The sequence below is a fragment of the Equus caballus genome, chromosome 29 (assembly GCF_041296265.1).
Source record: "Equus caballus isolate H_3958 breed thoroughbred chromosome 29, TB-T2T, whole genome shotgun sequence".
NCBI classification, from domain to species: Eukaryota; Metazoa; Chordata; class Mammalia; order Perissodactyla; family Equidae; genus Equus; species Equus caballus.
Genome location: NC_091712.1, coordinates 24,955,714 through 24,975,106, shown reverse-complemented (window position 1 = coordinate 24,975,106; position 19,393 = coordinate 24,955,714). Strand labels below are relative to the sequence as shown.

General features: G+C 42.2%; 1 protein-coding gene across 3 annotated transcripts in view; it reads right to left on the bottom strand.

Moving 5' to 3' along the window:
* The window catches only part of PIP4K2A (phosphatidylinositol-5-phosphate 4-kinase type 2 alpha), a 164,952-nt gene that overhangs the window by 97,109 nt on the left and 48,450 nt on the right, over positions 1–19,393 (bottom strand). Inside the window, exon 1 of one of the 3 annotated variants that reach the window (XM_070255270.1) lies at positions 17,051–17,187. The exons of the other annotated variants lie outside the window; for them this stretch is intronic. The gene's annotated coding sequence lies outside the window, so the exon portion shown is untranslated. Of the gene's footprint in view, positions 1–17,050; positions 17,188–19,393 lie in introns of those variants that run through there. 3 annotated transcript variants of the gene reach the window in all.

Below are 19,393 nucleotides of genomic sequence, written 5' to 3'. Positions count from 1 at the left end.
CTCTACAAACCTGCCTAGTCATAACCACACACTCTGCATATTTGAGCCTTTCTGGATTCTATTCACAGATTGGCTGTCCTCAAGTCTTTCTCATGCCCCAGTACACACAGGACATGTGGTCCCTTCTTTGTGCACTCAGCCTCAACTGTTGGATGGCATCACCGAGGTGGTGCTCAGAGAAGCAACACTGAGCACGGCAAGGAGCATGAAGTGCACTGGCGAAAAGGTCACAGTTACCATGACAGAACTCAGGCCATTGTCACCTAAGCAACCTCAGGAACAAAGAGCGTGCTGCCATAAAATCCCACAACACGTTTATTAAACACAGCCTTGGGGCACATCAAGTCTCAGGATGTACAGTACTTGTTTACCAGAAGGGTCTCACAAGAACACTTTGAAACAGACATTTCTGATTCACAGGATGATTCGAATGAATAATCTGAAAATAAGTGCGAAGACAGTTCTGCAATGGATCTATAAATGAACACCAACTCTGGAAAGTTTGCCCTTTGGAGATCCTGCACTCTGCAACTTAGTTGGCTTGTTCCCCCATCACCTCTCTTCCTGAAAGGTCCCCTGGGACCAAGGCCTACCATGGAATTTGCACTAATGATCCCAGAGGGGCTCCACAAGGGTTGTATTTTAGATAATAATCTGCACTTTGAAGCAGGTTTCATCTTCCTGGTTGACTGTACTTGCTCAGAACAAATATAATTAAAATAAAAGGCATTAGATTTTGATTTTTAAAATACTCCTACATGACATGAACTTAGGGGTAGGGACATTAAAAGCACATCATATTAAATGAACTCCATTCATCTCTACCACACTGTCCCTTTTCTCTGAATAATCTCTTTATATCTCCCTATTGAGTTTCTATATGGCCACACTCTTTGGTTAATTTGACAGAAACTTATAGCATCTCTCAATAACGCCTCTCCTCCCCTCCCCGCAGAATCAATTTTCCTGACTTCCTGTCCTCATTATCCTTAAAGGATGTCTTAAAGTATTCCATACTTAAATTAAGTATGAAATCCAGCACAACTCCTCACGTTCCTCCTTCCCTCTTCGTTTTTCCTACTTTCTCTTGATCCCAACTAAACATTTTTCAAAATAAACATTTTAAGTAGAAGTTGACTATTACTATTCCCCTAGTGAACAGGGGTCAATTTTTAAAAGGCAGCGGAAAAAACTCACTTTTCTATTGTTATTCTATGTTCAATCACAAGAAATTCTCTGACATGCTTTTTTGGCTTTTGTTTTAAAAGAATTATGTGGGACCTTGAAGTTGAAGGAAGGAGAAAGTCTAAAAATCAGGGTGGCTGGGGATATTTATTACAGTTTTCTTCAAAGATTAAAAGTTTTGTACCCAAGTAAGAATCTTTCTTGTAACTATCCACATTTTTTAATCTTCACCGATCTCCAGCACTTGTTTAAAAATAAATAAAAGTATGTTTGTTAACACCACCCTGAGGGTGTGCTGTGACTAACAGGGTAGTTAAGCTGGAAGGTATATTCTCAAGGCCATAAACAGAAGCACCAGCCTTTACCTTCAACCCGTGGCAGCAAAATCAAATTAGTTTGATTATACTGATAGGAAAAACAATTACCGTCATGCACGGCATAATAATGTTTCAGTCAATGACAGATGGCATATACGATGGTAGTCCCCTAAGATCAGCACCATACAGCTTAGCTGTGTAGGCGGCTATGCCACCTAGGTTTGTATAAGTGCACTCTATGATGTTCGCCCAATGAAATCGCTTAACCCTAACCCCAAGCTAACCCTAACCCCGTCATTAAGCGAAGCATGACTGTTACTCATGGTCAAGAAAGAGGGCAAAAAGAATCCTCAATACAGGGCACCCACCAAATCAAAGACATCAGAGAACAAGTATGAAGCATGTAAATTAGGCAATAAAAGGCAAACATAGATAATCCAACCGGAGCCAAAAGAGAATACCAGAAGCACGTTTAGGTAGTTGTTAATCTTTACCATGAAAGTCAGCAAAAAGTGCTCAGAGAAACCACAGCCTAAAACAGCCCCCACGGCTCCCCTGTGGACTCTACTTAAGAGAAATCAAAGGAAGTTTAAAAAGAATTTACATTTTAATTAATTTAGAGACACAAAATAAATGCATTTCTTTTAATTTCTCCATTCAAGAGTCAAGATTAAGAGCTTTTTGAGAAGACAAAAAGTATGTCTATCCCCAACTTTTATCAGGTCCAAATTGACTTGGACCTGAGCAGAAAAAAAGTGGATAATATACCCAGGAATACAAACTGATAAAAACACAGAGCGTGCACCATCACAGAAGGATACTCTACTCTAAAATTTCTTTAAAATTAGACCACAATTTTTCACAACACAAAATGCCTCTAATTTTCCTGATTAAAATTAACACCTGAAGGGACGATTTGCCACAGCTAATAAAAAGAAGGAGCTATAGCTTAAAACTGAACATCTTTTTTAGCGATCTCTTCCCTTCAATAAGCATAAAAGGATTTTTATGAACACCAACAAAACTAAAAAGGTGCATGTAATTCACAGAAGCGGGAACAATTAGTTACGTAATGTCCCCCTCTGCACAAATTCACAGTGCCTTCTTCAGAACACGCCAATCACGTGAAGGAAATTACTATGCTGAATTTCATCCAACTTCCAGTCGTATTTCAATTTTCAAACTTAATTAAAACTGGCAGTTTTACTGAGAAGAATCGCATTTCAATCAAATGGGTGTGTCTTTTTTTTTTTTTTAAGAAAAAGTAAAAGAAAAATCAGGATGTCCCAAGCAAAGGATTAACAGAGCTTTGATTAGAATTGAAAGCCACGAGTTAAACAGGTGTTCTGAATTACCACTTTTATTAAAACACAATCCTTTACATGAAGCTCACTGGATTTTTTATTAGTTCTAGAATATTGAAAGAAAATGTTTGTTTGGCTTAACATAATAGGGACTCATAAATCACGGAAGAATGAGGATGGTATTACATCCGGGAAATTCACTCCTTCAGCATCCCCCTTGGGAGCACCAGGTATTTTAGTACCAAAAGAAATCTTGGCAACGACCAAGATCTTTTTCTATAGACAGACAAGCACCTCCAGTTATGGGGCACAGTGAAATGAGAAATGAGATTCATACCCTAGAAGTGTCACCTTTTTTACCAACACAAGGTCTTTTTCATGGGAATGACGCAGTACATGAAAGCATTTAAGGGGCCGCAGAATTGGCTGGAAGGAAGCAGCTGTGGCAGGAAGACAGGATGGTGGAGAGCCACTGCCCCACAAAGGGCTCAGGGAGTGGATTATGCTGATGCTGTGTAATAAGGCAGCCCTCCCAGTGACCTGGGCACCGCCTTGGGGATTTGCCTGCCCTCTTCATGGAGTTGTGCTGAAAGAGACAATTATGGGCACATCCTAATATTCAGGCTTCTTGCTAGATCCAATTATTTACCTTCTTTCTCATCCTGTGGGAAAATGGAATCTAGACTCCAGTGATTGACACTAAGTTGCTTAAACATGGCTCAGTTTTATATTCCCTAATGCAACATGGAAATAAGTGCACAGCTGAGATAGCAGGGAAGCAGTTGTAGTTAGATGCAAGAGAACACTATTTAATATTCTATATAAACATACAGCAAGGATGTGGAGCCTAATGAGATCTAGGGGAAAATTATCAAGGAAAAAAACAATAAACAGTTCCACAAACCAAGAGAAAGATTTGGAAAAATATACATAATTTTATTCCCATTCCACTTTGCAAAAATATTTTAATGCCTCTATCTTACAGATAGACATCTGTATAGCTACCAGGCCTTATCAACAGACAAATGGCAATATACGCTTGTGGAACAGCAGTGTTTTTAAATTTATCATCATAAATCCTATTATAAGGTTATTATTCTCAATGACAAATGATGCTGCAGACAGAAACAGCAGTTTTAGATTTGGATGGTACTCCACAGACCATCTAATCTAACCGTCTCATTTTATAAATGAAGAGACTGAGGCCAAAGGCTGTTCATGGAAAAGCTGGGCAAAATCCCTGGACTCCAAATGCCCAGCCAGAGGCCTCTGCTTTTGCCCACAGCCCATGTGAAATGGTCCTGAGCTTATGCTCTCTGCCACTACAAACACTGTCTCCGAAAATGGATCCTTGGTAGATCACATTAAGGCGCTGACTTTGACATAAGAGGTGAATTTTTGTTCTCTGCAAGAGACCTCATATTTACTCACTTAATGCATATTTGACTCTCTCTTTTGAGTGCTCAGCTCACCACTCACACCCCTCCCCACACCCACCTGGTTACCACCAGGAGTAAGGATTTGATACACTGTGACCCTATTTCCTGGCTGTCAGAATTCCCTACTCCCACCATAATGGCCCTATCCAAGGCTGACCCCAGCCCCAAAGCAAGTGCAATAAGTCTTCTTCCCAGGGTTGGACTTGGGACCTGCACACAGTGGCCTCTGCCCACAGTCGAATGATGAGATATAAAGCATGGAGGCTGTCAGCATCCTCCACGATTTGGCCTGGAGGAGGCAGAGGGGCTGATGGAAGCAGAGATGAGAGTCAGAGGTCCTGGCAGCATCTTCAGGCCTGGTTCCCACCATGCTGCAGGCTTTGGCCTCCAGAATGCACTTAGTATCCTGGAGACAAAGCCCTCTTTTTGCTCAGCTAGACTTGGGTATAATATTTAATTATATAATTAATGCAGGTAAAACATTTTTAATTTCATGATCAACTTCCCTGAGAAAATCGAGGATCCAGGCAGTGCACAATAACACATCAACAAAGAGGACCACCTCTGAACACCAACTTCCCAGCAGACATAAGGAAGAAACAACTTCTCTGTTTTCTGCAGGGTGGCTCTTTGGTCCTGAAGGACCCACCCCTAGGGAGGTGACGTCCCTCTCCATGAAGACAGTGCTTGTCCCCCAAATGCAGCTGGAGAAAACGCCAAGAGGAGAGGCAGAAGGGAGGGGAAGATTAAGATTTGCTTGGACTTCTGTTTATATTCTTACTTTAAAAAAGAATTCAGATCGTCTTCCATCTCACACAAAAGAACTTACACCAGTGCAAACAACTCATATTTTGCTTGCCTTTTGCTTCTAGTTATCTTGTACTCCTCTAATAGGTGGCGGTTTTAAGGATTTTAAGTCCCACACATATTTTTCTTACCAACAGCCTGGAGCTCTGAGAGACAGAAAGCAGACTCGTTTGGATGGCAGAAAATCAAGACCACCCTTACTTCTGCCGAGAATAATTGTTTGGAATGCCATCTGTTTATCAGAGAGTAAAAGCTACAGTATATACACCGAGTTTCTAACTTACGAGGGACAGTTTTTCTTCCCCTTTTGAACCCAAGCAGGGGTTGGCACCTAGGTGGTCCTCCTGGGATCCCCAGAGAGATGCATGCTCTCTTTACACTCACCTGCTGAGTATGAGAATTAAGACTGATCCAAAAAAGAAAGACGAAGATTATCTAATTAGATCATTCTCGAGTTAAGTCGGCTGATATATTCTTTTCTTTAATCACTGCCTTCTATGTATGTAGACTGTGTAGAACTCCCACTCTTCTTACAGAAAAGAATCAGCAGGAAAGAAAAAAAACCCAGGATGAAAGCTGACTAGCCTAGAAACTCGGCTGACCCACGGATGTTTTCTCTCCCTAAAATAAACAATATTGTTTACTTAAACTACAAAGTTTTTTCAAACAAGGATTGAGACCCACTTTCTAAAAAGAGGCCTTATTGCTCTCTGGCAAAAGCAGACTAGGAAACCCATGGCCTCATAACTCCTGTGACCATTACTGTCCTCACCGTTCCTGGGCTGGAAGAAGCCTGTGAAGAATGTGTCTATGTGCCCACAGGCCACTGTCTGTAGCACAGCTCAGGGACGGAGAATCACATCCTGTCTTTCCAGATAATTTGCTATCTAAATACTGTGTGTATGTGTGTGTTTTCCTGCTTTGTCTTAAAGTAGTGTGTCACTATTTTGTGAAATTTGGGATAGAGGCAGAGACGGGGGCGGGGTGGGGGGGACACAGATAAGAAAATGAAACGAGTTAAGAGATAAACATGCATTCCTGGGATTTGACTTTTAAGCCCCATCTGAGACCCAATCATTTAGAAAACACTGACCATGATTCAGTGTGCCTTCACTTCTACGGAAAGAACAAAGTGACTGGTATAATGGCCGACAGGGAATGCTTCTTCCCACAACCTGTCATCTCATCTTTGTTCCCAGGAACAAGGGAATTGCCCCTGAAAGGTCACAGAGGACTCTGGGCACATTGGGTCCACTGATGAAGCTGGCACACTAAGCCACAGCAAATGGCCCAATGAAGATACACTACTGACAACAAGGCTATGCCACGATTTATGAAACAAAATCCCCAGTGAGTCACAGCAGAATTCAGCTTTAGCCCTGGAAGCAGAGGGCTGAGATCAACAAAACAACGTGTGAAAAAAAAGAAGAATTATGTTCCAAGAAAAGCACTGAGAAGATAAAAATATCAAGGAGAACATCTCAGCCATATCTTCATATCCTTATCTCAAAATGCTGCTGAATCCTTTCCTGTATCTACCCATCCTTCAAGGCTGATCCAATTGGATCTCTTTCTTCCTCAAAGCCGTCCTGGGATATTCCACCTCTGACTCATTTTCCTTCCAGTCTCTGGCCTCTGGAGGACATTTAACAGACCAGTCAGTGTGTTTATACATAGCGTTTTCTCTCTCTTTTTCTGCAAAGGTTGTATCTTAAAATATAATAAGTCAAAAAAAAAAATCAGGTACCAAATAATGAGTGATATTATGTATAGAAAATATTCAGACAACAAAAAAACTAGCACTTGTTTAAAAAGAGGGGGACATCGGTGTAATACAGTCACTCTGTTAATACTCTGTTAGCTGACATTAAATGACCCTCAGGTCATTACTGTATCAAAGAAGAGGAAAGTAATGGAAAGGAAATTTCTTCCATGGAACAGCTTCTTTGCATTATTCCTCTTATTCAAATTTTTATGAATACCTTTGAAAATCTTTAACCACTTGTTCCAGACAATGAACGTCCCACCTCTTCTAAGTATTTTCCTTCAGAATGAAAAACACTCATTAATATTTGACTCTTTCCTGTCACTTCATACATCTCTCTGATTTTATGGGCGGGACCCTCAAACACTTGATCTTTTTTTATGCAGTCTATCTCCAGGAAGAACAGAAAACTGATTAACCACAAGCAAAGATAAAAAAAATTCCCTTGCTCTTGTGGTCTGAAACAGGCGCATTTTCTTCACATGTTTCAAGGCAACGAATAGAATTGAATGTAACTATTTAAAACACACTCCAAGCCTAAGGAGCAAGAAGTTGCTTTGCGAGACCACAAAGTCTCTGAGAGATCAATTTAGCCAATAAAGGCTAGAGACTAGAAACGTTCCAGAAATAAGAAAGCAGAGATATTTGTGATCACCAGGACATAGCGCAAAGATATTTGCTTGGGGGCAGCAAGCACCTATCAATCTTACCTTCAAGAATTTATCCTCTGACTTCCCTCAAAATCTCATTTTTACAAGTCAGAGAGCCCGGATAAAAAATAATTCACTAATACTGGTATTGTAATATTTTCATTCATGGTTCTAACTGGAGTTTAAGTTTTATCATTCAATTTTTCACAATAAAAATTTCACCAGAAATTCTTGCAGATGTAAGATTGGGCGTGCATTTGTTTAATGGATTCTCTGGAAGGCTTTGCCAAATTCTAAACATTCCATCATGCATTTATTCACCAGTTATCAAGCAACTGATGAATAATTTAACATTTTCCCGTATTCCACTGACTATCAGATGGGTCTATAATGTCTCTAAGTTTCTTCGTCTTTTGACCACAATTTTTCTATTCAAAAAAGGAAGTTTCTTCATTAAGTTCACATTTTTAAAATTTTAACTTGGCTATCAAATGAATCATCTTCCACATAAAAAGGGCAGAGTGACTGGAATCACTGTTGAATTTGAGAGAGGACCCTGAGCCAAAATACATGTGGAATTGCCATTTCTTTTCTATGTAAGAGCCATGTTGTGTCTGGCACAGGGCAACATGTCTGGTCACAGCATTATAAACACACTCCCTGTCCTCCAGGAGAGAGCAAAGTCACTGGAGAGTTGACACGGCCCACACAAGGAAGCAAGCAGTTTGAGAGCATGGGGAATGGAACATAAAGAATGTACACAGGGCTCACATGTACTCTGAACACACTGACCTGCCCCCCTCCACAGAGTGAGCATGCACATAAGCAGTAACATCAGGAACAGGGTCCATGGCTACATAATGAATGGACTCACTCGGTGGGAGGAATGAAACATGACCGCAGCAGAGCCCTGGTGAGGGGCACGGTGCATGAAGGAAGGCCGGCCCTGGGCAAAATGCTTAAGCAGATTCATTCTCCAGCAAACCACCACCAGCCTTCTCTGCATTTTTCTCAAGACCTTGCACACCACCCTCCCCTCTCACGCAGTCACAAAAGGTCCCCTGTTCCTGCTGCAGGAGACCCTCAGGAACACCCATCGTCTCACCGTTTATACATTATCTGTTCTCGTTCACCCTCCGACCCCCATAGTCCCCAACCTCCTTGGGGACAGATGCTACTTTTCACCCCAGAACCCACCCATGGGATTTGGCTCAATAAACCTTTATTCAACTGAACTAACGTGCCACCAAACCATGCCCCAAACTTCTCCCCCACCAAAACTGTTCTGTTCTGTACCCCAATCCATCGGGGTCTTCTCAGGTGACAGCTGATCTGACCAGCCATGGGAGGAATGTACTAGTGGGCATAAATGTTTTGCCGTCAGGTCACTAACTCTTTCTTAGCCTCAGTTTTCTCAACTATAAAATGGAAATAGGAACACTGCCCTCCATCCTTCACCGTGAAATATCAGGGTACACTACAATAGCACTGCAGAAATGTGAGGTCATATTTTAGCTAGATTTTGTTAGTAACATGGATTTCTTCTGGTCTCAAAAGTATAGTCTCTCATTTACGTATCACTCATGGCATGTCAAGATAGTAATATAACAGAAATAAATTCATTCTTTATTTTAAATTAGCTTTTCCAGGCACAGTCTAGCCGTCAGTAGAAATGGACACATGAACCAATCTCTGTAGTTTTTAAAAGTAGTTTATTCTAAAAAATAAAAATATTCCCCGTAAACTCAATGAAGAGCTTCTTCTTTTTGGGAATACACTGATTTTACTTGAATTTTCTTTCCTATCTATTACTGGCTATTGCTGCTCTAGCCGCCTGCGACAAGTTACAGATGTCTGGGCTCGCCTTCTCCTGCAGCATCCTCTCTCAGGGCTCCCTCTTCCGCCCCATGGCTCCTTATCTCATCTAGATGTGATGGCTCCCTGAGTTGTGACTCAGCTCGTATCCTCCCTCTGAGCTCCAGACTTCTACAGCCAACGGCTTCCTCCACATCTCCCCTCAGATGGCTCAAAAGCACTCAGTACCCAGTTAATTATGCCAGAAACCAAGGAATTTTATTCTGGACACTTCTTTCATCTTACTCCCCACACCCAATCACTCTCAGTCGTGGAGAGTCTGTCTCTCTAATTATGGGTCCAGACCTCTGTTTCTCTCCCTTTTTGCTGCCACCACCGTAATCCAAGTCTCTCCCACTTCTTACCTGGCCTGTCTACCACACGGCTTATCTCTGGCCTCCTGGCTTTGGCTCCCTCCCTCTTCCAAGCCACTCCCCAAAATGCTGGGATCATTTAAAGACACTCATCTGCTGTCGCTCCCATACTCAAATGATGGCTTCCAACTACTTTTAGGAGAAATCCTTCTAGTGACCTCAAAGCCCTGCCTGATCTGATTGTACCCAATTCTGCAGCCTCATCACCTCTCAATCCTTCACACTGGCCTTCTGTCTCCTTCCAATAAGCCTCAGGCCTCACCTGTGCTTCCTGGGCCTGGAATTCTCTGACCCACCCCGCTTCCTGCCTCACCTGGCACACCGAACCCCACCTTCAGCCCCCTGCTTAAATGCATCTTCCTTGAGAGGCCTTCCAGCACCCCATCCCCCCTCCAGTTTAGATTAAGTCCCTTATTTTTTATTCTAAGCATCATGTACATGTCTTTCCAGCCTCATCACGACTGTCATTATTGCTACTTGTGTGTTGTGTTTAATGCTTTTCTCCTCTTGACAGCAAACCCCCTGAGAGCAGACCAGGCCTGCTGGTTAGTGCTACCCCAGGAGTCAGCTCAGCCAGGAGCAGTGCAGTGCAGACTCATTCCCAATTCCTGCCTTCTTGCGCGCCTTCCTCTACTGCTCAGGCTCGGGGGCTAAACACGACATTTCTCAAACTTCCTTGCCAGTAGCCATCAGGATATAAAATTGCACTTCCCAACCCCTGCCTCAACCTAGAGCCGCTTCTTCAGCATTTGCAAAGATTGTTCGAGCCACTATTAATACCCACTAATACACTTAATCCCTTATTATCTAAATCAGCTTCAGTAGATTCTGTTTTCTATCTCTGAACCCTGATTCATGCAGTGCTCAGTACGGGCTGAAAAAGCACTGAATATTCATGAACGAATTCATAAACTACACACATGACAATTTTTAACTATCCACTTTAGCAACTGTCTTACAGATCACCGAATTGCGACGTTTTGTGGGGTGACTCTCTGCAATGTCTTCAGAGTGATCAACACTTTGGTTCTATTTCACGTAATAACTAAAATCAAAAAGTTTAAATAGCTATGATAAAAGACGCCAAGCATATTATTTCATGAGTTGAAGGTTACGTTTGTTTTTAAAATAGTCAAATGTGTATGAAAACTAAAAAATCAACAAAGTCTATCGCTGTGATAAATTCAGTCTTATAACTCAGGTTATATTTAATGCATACAGCACAGGGAAATGGAAAATATTTGTTCAATGAGCAATATACAAATAATTCTCAACTGAAAATGCTGCTCCTTGTTTTACTTCAAGACTGCTTTAAAATGTTTATGAGAAAGCGGCATCCCAGGGGGCATGAATCATCCTGTGTGTAAGTTAAGTTCAGGGCCACTCCAAGGACAACTCTGAGAAGGAAAGGACCATTTTAAAGAACAGACAAGGAAGAACGTACAGAAAAGGAGGCAAGTCCTCCCCCCTGCCTCAGATATGGGTGGCGTGGGAGATAAGGAAATGAAGTGAAGCAGAATATGTTCTGCAAATAAAGCCACTTCCTCTCTCCCCGCCCAGTTGAGGGATCCCTTAAGACTCTGGGCCACGCTGATGAGAACAGTTTACTCTCAAACTTCTAAATCTTTTTGTCTTCTCTGCACAGGCCAGTGTCACTGAGGAAGTGAACTGTTAGCATCAACAGGCGAATAGGTTCCATCCACCCATCTTCATCCTTCTCTTAACGACTCAGTTTAGCAGATCCACACTCTGCATGCTGGCAGCGTGTGAGACAAATGGAAAAGAGGAAGACAGTTGCTGCCCATAAGCAGCTTCGAACTTGCTGGTTCAACCGCCGCACAGAGCAGGGGACACCTCTCCAGGTGGCCTGAAGAGTTAAGATGGTGCTCTGGGAGTTCCGTGACTGCTCTGCTGCTCTGCTGCTCTGAAAGCTGGTGGAGACGCTGGAAAAGGTCTGCAACCCGAATAACTGACAGTCTGTAGCTCAGTATTAACACCGAGACCGAACAGCTGTAGCCGCTGAAGGAACTGTCCATTCTGTAAATGGTGCGGCTTTTGGTGAGTACAGCAATATCCCTGCTTGCTACACAGCAGAGATGTAATAATGTGGACGACAGGACCCCTGCCACCTCCAGCTAGGAGCTCTGGAAGGGGAAATGACTTTCTGCTGGGTACAGATGCCCAAGGCATTCATATTTCCAGTTTAATTTTGGAAAACAGATGTTTCTGTAAATTTTTCGAGAAAATTTAATCTCATAATTATTTCCAGAAACGCTATGAAAACGTTCCTGAAGGATGAATTACTTTATTTCCTCGAGGTCGGTCGGTCGGTCATTCAGGACTAACTGAACTTCCCCCTAGGAGAAAAGTTAACTACTAAGGAAATGGAAAACATGGCTCTCACTTTCCAAGAATTTATCATGTGAGGAGAAAAAATATTGTAGAAAAATAGGTACTTACAGTAGACAAATGATTCAAATCACAAAGTATCAAAAATTACAAATTAGAGAATCCTATTAACAGCTCCACCTGTGAAAGGTGTTCTTAACATGGGCTAAGATTTCAGAATTGAAAACAAGGTGGTGGGAGGGAAGGTGGTTAAGTGGACTGAACAGTACCAGTTTAGTTGTCTCTGGAAGGAAGCAAAGTCTTCAAAGAAAGGTAAATTTAAAAAAAAATGCGAAGGTGGTCATCCATGTAATTCCCAACAAAGGATCTGGTCCTATTGCTGGTTGGGGTCAAGTTCTCCTAAATGTTCGCAGCAACACCATCCCACAGACAGCAGACTGATCTGGCTATGTCATCCCAGGCAAGCCAGACTCCCTGAGCCCTCTGCCTCTGAAGCAGGGATTCTAATGCATCTGGCTACAACACAAGGTACCAGATGAGATATGTGAGTGCTCTCAAAACCGTGAAGGTTATGCCTGTGACATTTCAAATTAAAGAATACCAAAGTGGAAGGCTGTTGCAAAAGCAGGCCATGGCTTCGCCCGAGGAGAATGCAGGAGAAAGAAATGAGTGGACTAAGGAAAGAGTGCTTCCTGAGAGGGAGGAGAGCAAATTCGGGCAGGAGGGTCTGGGAGGGTGGTGCTGTACACAAGAGAAGCTGATGGAAGTCCTGGAGAACCACCAGGTGGAAAATAATGATTTGACCCAACAGCAAGGGGGCAGAGCTCTGTAGTTTGTTTTGTTTTGTTCTTGTTTGTTTGGGTTTTTTTGGTGAGGAAGATTGGCCCTGAGCTAACATCTGTTGCCAATCTTCCTCTTTTTTTGCTTGAGGAAGATTCGCCCTGAGCTAACATCTGTGCCAATCTCCCGATATCTTATATGTGGGTCGCCACCACAGCACGGCTTGATGAGCGGTGTAGGTCCGTGCCCAGGAACGGAAACCAACCTGCTGAAGCAGAGCATGCTGAACTTAACCACTAGGCCATGAGGCTGGCCCCTCTGTAGTTTTTTTAAGGAAAGATGAGTTCTTAAACCAATGCAATAGGCAATGTGGAAATAACTTGACCATATGCATTAGAGAGTGGGTATTGCTTTCTTTCACTCAATAAAGACTGTGCTGAGAGACGCTAGCAAGTAGCTTGTTAGGAAGATCTCTTAAGCAGTGTCTGGAAACAAGTCCCCCCATGCTGGACACAGTGATTATAACTTAGACTACACCTGCTGTCTGCCATCACCGCTCCTGTGTCTGCAGACACAGACAGTATCTTCTGGGCTGGAGCCCTTTGCAGGAGTTGAAGGCCTTTGTGACCACTGTCTCGACTTTCAGAACTGTGGTAATTCATGTTCTGCCTTTGCAGAAGCCCGATGCCCCATGTTTCAAATGCTGTCTCTCTTGATTTAGCCAGTTCACAGCTGGGCGGTCTTTTTTGTTTTGAAAATACAGCTAAGTCTAAAGAACAGAGGCAACCACATATCATTTTGATGTATTTCTTTCTAGGCTTTTGGGTTCTAAGTAGTTTGCAGATGGCTGAGCTCATACAGTAAACCATTCTGTAGCCTAGTTTTTTTCATTTAAAAATTCTTCAAAATATTTTAATAAGCTCAGTAACTATTGATTGAAATGTAAACATGATTAAATGACTAGAAATCATTCCAACATGCGTCTTACCACAATTCACCTTTTCTTTTTTTAATAGTGTTGAACTACTCCCTGGTATTTTGCCACATCCATGATTTGTTCAGGTCGAGAGTTTAGTTTCTCAGTTCCTTTCTCAGGCTGAAGGCTGGGTCTACTGTGTAGGGTCACATTGTTCCAGTGGAGACTCACAAAGGGCTGGAATAGACACCACCAATTCTGACAACACTAGCATCACTGCCATCAGTCTCACTAGCATCTTGGGAGAGTCAAACCAAGAATTCCACCTCCTTAAGGGTCAGGTTCACATCCATCTGCTCCAGGAAGCCTTAATGCCCCAATCACTCCAGCTCTCACTATGTCCTTCTCTCAACTCCTACAGCACATTTAATGACATTATTAAGTAATCATTCGTTAATTATTTAATGCTATGTTACTTTTGTTCTCTTGGAATAGTTCTGTCTCTCTGTGACGGCCACCTGTTCTTACTGCTCAGCATCTGTTCACTTCCTTCTGGTGACAGTGTCCTGTGTTCTTACCAGCCCCACCAGCCCTTCTCTGACTTTCAGCCCAACTCCAGAGGTCGAACATGTGAACTGCACCCAGAAACAAGCACTTTCCTTATGTCCAGTCCCTGCACGTGGCGACTGCATCAGGGACAGACACATGACCCAATGTGCACAGTGACAGTCAGCCCCAAGACTCTTATTCATTAGAGGAAGAGACTTTCCTGCTGGACTCAATGATGTAAAATGTAGGGCTGGGGCTATTGAGGCTTCTTGCTACCACAAGGGTGAAGATAAAGCAAACACAAAGAAAGTGGAGTTGAGATAAAAAGAATGAACCGGGCAGTGGAAAATTCTGTGAGCCTCCGGCAACTGGATTTTTGTACACATGGGTCAGTTAGCTCCTTTCTTGATTAAACGAGCTTGAGTTATTTTCTCTTACTTGCCAAATCAATTAAAAACAAGTCCTAAATCATTCGCCAATTAGATTTTAAACTCGCTGAGCTTAAGCGTCCTCTGGTTCCCAACTGTATCAAGGACAGTGTTCAATGTTTAATGTACACCTTGGGTCCGGGGCCATGTTTTATTTCGCTCTGTTCTGTCCCAAAACCTAATACAGTGATGGACACATCAAACATCCATTACTTCTCAGAAATCAGCCCTCCAGGTGGAATAAAACCCTCTCATAAGCATCAACCCCATCACGGCTGCTGGTGGAGACAACACTGTTGGCAGTGCAGTTTCCTGCCCTCTTCATGTCCCTCCAGATGTCCAGGAACAGTAGCTGGGAATAATCCCAAATGACTCAGGGCAATGCGTGATTTTTAGGAACACAGCACCAATCTTGTGTCCATACCTCCAAATTTCAAGGAACTAATATTTGCCTTTTCAGCAACTTCTTAAATTTTATTTTTTACTTTCACTGGTCTACAACAATTCCTCTAAGAGCAATATCAGATTTTTTTCTTCACCTGAAGGATCTCCAAAAAAGAAAATGCCTTTAATTTCCATACTCTGAAGCAAAGAAAATGACCCATGTTGTTGAAAGAAAGAATATTTTGCCCAAAAAGCTCCGCAAAAAACTAATTTCGATTCTACACTAGTAATCATTGTGTCTTTATTCCTTTTATTTTTTAATTGTGGTAAGAACACTTAACATAAGATCTACTCTCAACAAATTTTTAAGTGTACAGTACAGTCCTGTTAACTACAGGCACAATGTTGTACAAGAGATCTCTAGAACTTAATCATCTTGCTCTTTGTTCTTAATATAAATGTCTTTTAAAAGAATCTGCCCACCAAAGAAAACGAGGACCTGATGACACAACTTGAATTTTGGAAAAGTGTTCTCTATCTCATGGGACTCTCTGAAAAGCAAGAAGTACATACAGCTGGCCTGTCTACCTGAAAAGCTTAAAAGCCCAGGCACGGGATGAGAGAGAGTAGATGGGAATATTGTTATTAATACTATGGTTTTTAAATGGGTGCAACCATGCTAAATTTGGGATCCAGTATCTTGTCTTTTTTTTTTTTGATGGATATAAACTAGCGCTACTGCGAAATCATTTTCAAATGGAATCTACCTATTTTTTGGGCTATAAACCCTCCTGAGGTCACCACGACAGAAATACGTGGCGCCAGAAGTACAAACAGGAAAAGAAACGTGTAATTTTTTCCAAGCAATCAGCTATGAATAAAACGCAAAAATACTTTACTCACCCCAGAGGGAAATTGTTTTCTATAAACTTCTTTTGTTGATCTTTTCAGAATTAGACTTTCAAGGGTTTGCTCTGCTTTGAATATGTGGCAACAAAATGTTATGCCACAACATAAATCATTTTAGAAAAACATTGCCAATTAGAAAATGTAACAGTTATAAAAAAAGACTCAAAGTGTTGCATGTGACATAAACTGCAAGGAAAGAGATTTATTCCTGGAAAGAATTGCAACACTTTGCAACATAATACCATCTTCAACACTTGAACCACACGCATTGGTGGAGAAATTGACCATGACATGAATGTTTTATACACTCACAAGAATTTAGGAACTTTTAAAAAATACATGTTAAACTGATGCAAATATATTAAAAAGAAAAACAAGAAGGATAACAGGTTTAAGCTACCAAAATACACTGACACAGTGAAAATAACTCAAATTCAAGAACCACAATAAGGAGTCGGCCTGGTGGCACAGTGGTTAAGTTTGCGTGCTCTGCTTCGGCGGCCTGGGGTTTGCGGGTTCAGGTCCTGGGCGTGGACCTACACACTGATCATCAGGCCATTCTGTGGCCGCATCCCATACACAAAGTAGAGGAAGATTGGCACGGATGCTAGCTCAGGGACAATCTTCCTCAAGCAAAAAGAGGAAGGTTGGCAACAGATGTTAGATAGAAACAATCTTCCCACACACAGAAAACAAAACAAAAAACGAAAAACCACAATTAGAAGAAATTCCATACCTTTTTGTTTGGGGGAAAAAAACAAATAAATTAGAAGCTTCTTTGACTAGATTTTTACCAAATCTCCTCTCTCTTCAACTCCCTGGGGTTATATAGTTGCTATGTAGCAAAAGACTCCACAGGAATGGGAATGAAGACATCTTCCTTTTTAATTAACCCTAAGTTGCTATCCCAAACCCACTAATACGCTAGGCATTTTACATATACCATCTCAAAAAGTCTGCAGAACAACTCCATTAGCTGTGAAGTTTTATCTCTATTTTAAAGAAGAGAAAACTGAGTTCAGAAAAGTTAAGTCACTCACCAAACATCACAAGGTCATACTTAACCCCACAACAAAACGCATAGCTTTTTAGGTCCTTCTGATAAAGACTCCATAATGCCCCTAAGCAGATCTCCAGGCTCCCTGAGGCTGCCTGGGGCAGCTCAGCACTGTGGAATGTGCACCGACCAGAATCCAGGAGACCTGTAGTCGGCCCTGGCTCCCCACTGGCCAGACAAACCACCACCCTTCTGGCCTCAGCTCAGGAGGAAGTTGGACCGGCTGGGTCCTGGTTCCTGGTTCTAATAGTTGAATTCGATTTGAAAAATCTAGTTTAACCAGGCTTCAAGGATTTTCTTTTTCTTTTCCTAAGCATATACTACCCAATATCCTCATAATAAATGATTCACTTTCCATGAGGACTAACTGGACAAAAGGTCTTCGCTGAACAGCCATAAAGGAGAGATCTCTTGGGGATCTCTTTCTAGAGGCTGTTTTCAGGGTGATAAGACTGTGGTAGAGTTGGTTATCTTCAGTGTAGCTTCAACGTCACCAGGCCCATGAAGCTTGCCCTGCCAGCCCACACACCTCCCACCCACAGTACTCTCAGTCCCTCCCAGCTGCAAGGCACAGACACTGTGTCCTTAAGGCACCACACAAGCTTTAATTGAATAGAAAGTTTAATTTAATAGAAAGTTGTTTCTACAACTTTCTGCCCTGCTAGATGTCAGCTCCTCGAGGGCATGAACACCATCTCACGCACCCCGTCCTTACTACAATGCCAAGCACATAACCAATGTTCCATCAGCGTTTACTTGAATATTGAATTTTCTGTTTTTTTAAAGGCTGATGATCTATGTGCTTTATGACCCACAGGATCCCATGAAACAGACCAAGTGCAGGCCTGTCTCCTTTTGCACAAAAGATCTGTTCCTGAAAGGTAAGGAGACGTATAAACTGATCCACCTTGCTAATAATTTCCAAGAACTTTAATTTCAAAGGTAGCATTTTCTTACATTTTTCTTCAATAATCTGTACGTTCTCCATCTCCTGACAACAATAAATACTTACATCCACCAGAGAGCCTCTGTAACTCAAGAAAATTTGCAGGATGTTTTTAAAGCAAAGAAATGTGTCATGGAACCTGGACACCAGCTCAGTTAATCTACATTGTTAAAGACTTGAGTCTTTTAACTTAGACCATTTATTTATCCTTACAGTTGCAAACCACAACACGACAAAATCATTTGTTATCTGCCAGCGCCTAAGATGAATCAGATGGAGCTTTCCCACACAAGATACCTGTTTATCCTCCAAATTCATCTTGTTTTAAATTCAGACTTATGTATGTTAGGCTATCCTATCTGTATGAAGGCTTTTAATATATGAGAACAAAGACAGGAAACATGTTCTGAAATCAGGCCGCGGAACCCTGTCAATCAAGGACACCCTCTTCCCTCAACGCCCTGTCCCCAAGGTGGGGCCAATCAGGAAGGCTTCAAAGGCGGGGGCCATTTTAACCCAAGTTTGAAGGGGCAGGAAAGAGGGAGCAGACTATGGGGGCGATGTTTCCTAATAATGGAAGAGCGGGACTGGAAATAATAAAGAAGGAAGCAGAAAAGCAATGTGCTTGGACAGCAAAGGGATCCTCGCCAGACATGGGAAATCCTCCCAACAGGGTGGACAGAAGCTCAAGGCTCAGCGCATGCCCTCGAGCCACTCAGTCCCTTCCCTCTCCCAGCTGCTCCCTCAGCGGTGGCGTGCAAGTAGCTAGCCCACTATTCTGCATATTCTGCAGCACTTTCTTCGCACCTAATTGCACAGTCTAACTCGGTGTGTACTTTTAAATTAAACCATAAGCTCCCTGCGGACAAGGAACTTGCTTTTCACTGATATCCTTCCCCTTGCCTTGATACCTGGTATATGGAGTAGGTACCCAACAAATGCAGTTAGAGTAAAGGAGTCAATAGACAAATACGTTATTTTCAGTGTTTCTGAGCAGGGAGTTACAGATCCTGGACGCAGATTCTGGGTTGAAGAACAGAGAGAAGAGGTTGAAAATGAGAAAACTAGTCACAGAAGGAAAAGCACAGACGACACCAGGAAAAATGAGGAGAGAGAATGGGACATGGAAAGAATCCTATGAAAATTCAGAGGCCAAAATGGACCTCACAATTTGTGAGAATAAAAATTCTAGAACCAGTAGAAACGACAGCCTTGACAGTTTATTACGAATCCAGCTGTGAAAAGCTGAGTGCAAGACAGGACAAGAGGAAAACACAAGACCCACCACTTAGGCTGGAGGAAGCAGAAAGGAAAATCTGTCCCTTCAGTGCTGGGTTTTGCAACACTCCCTATTTACTACATTCTCCGCTTTCCTACTGC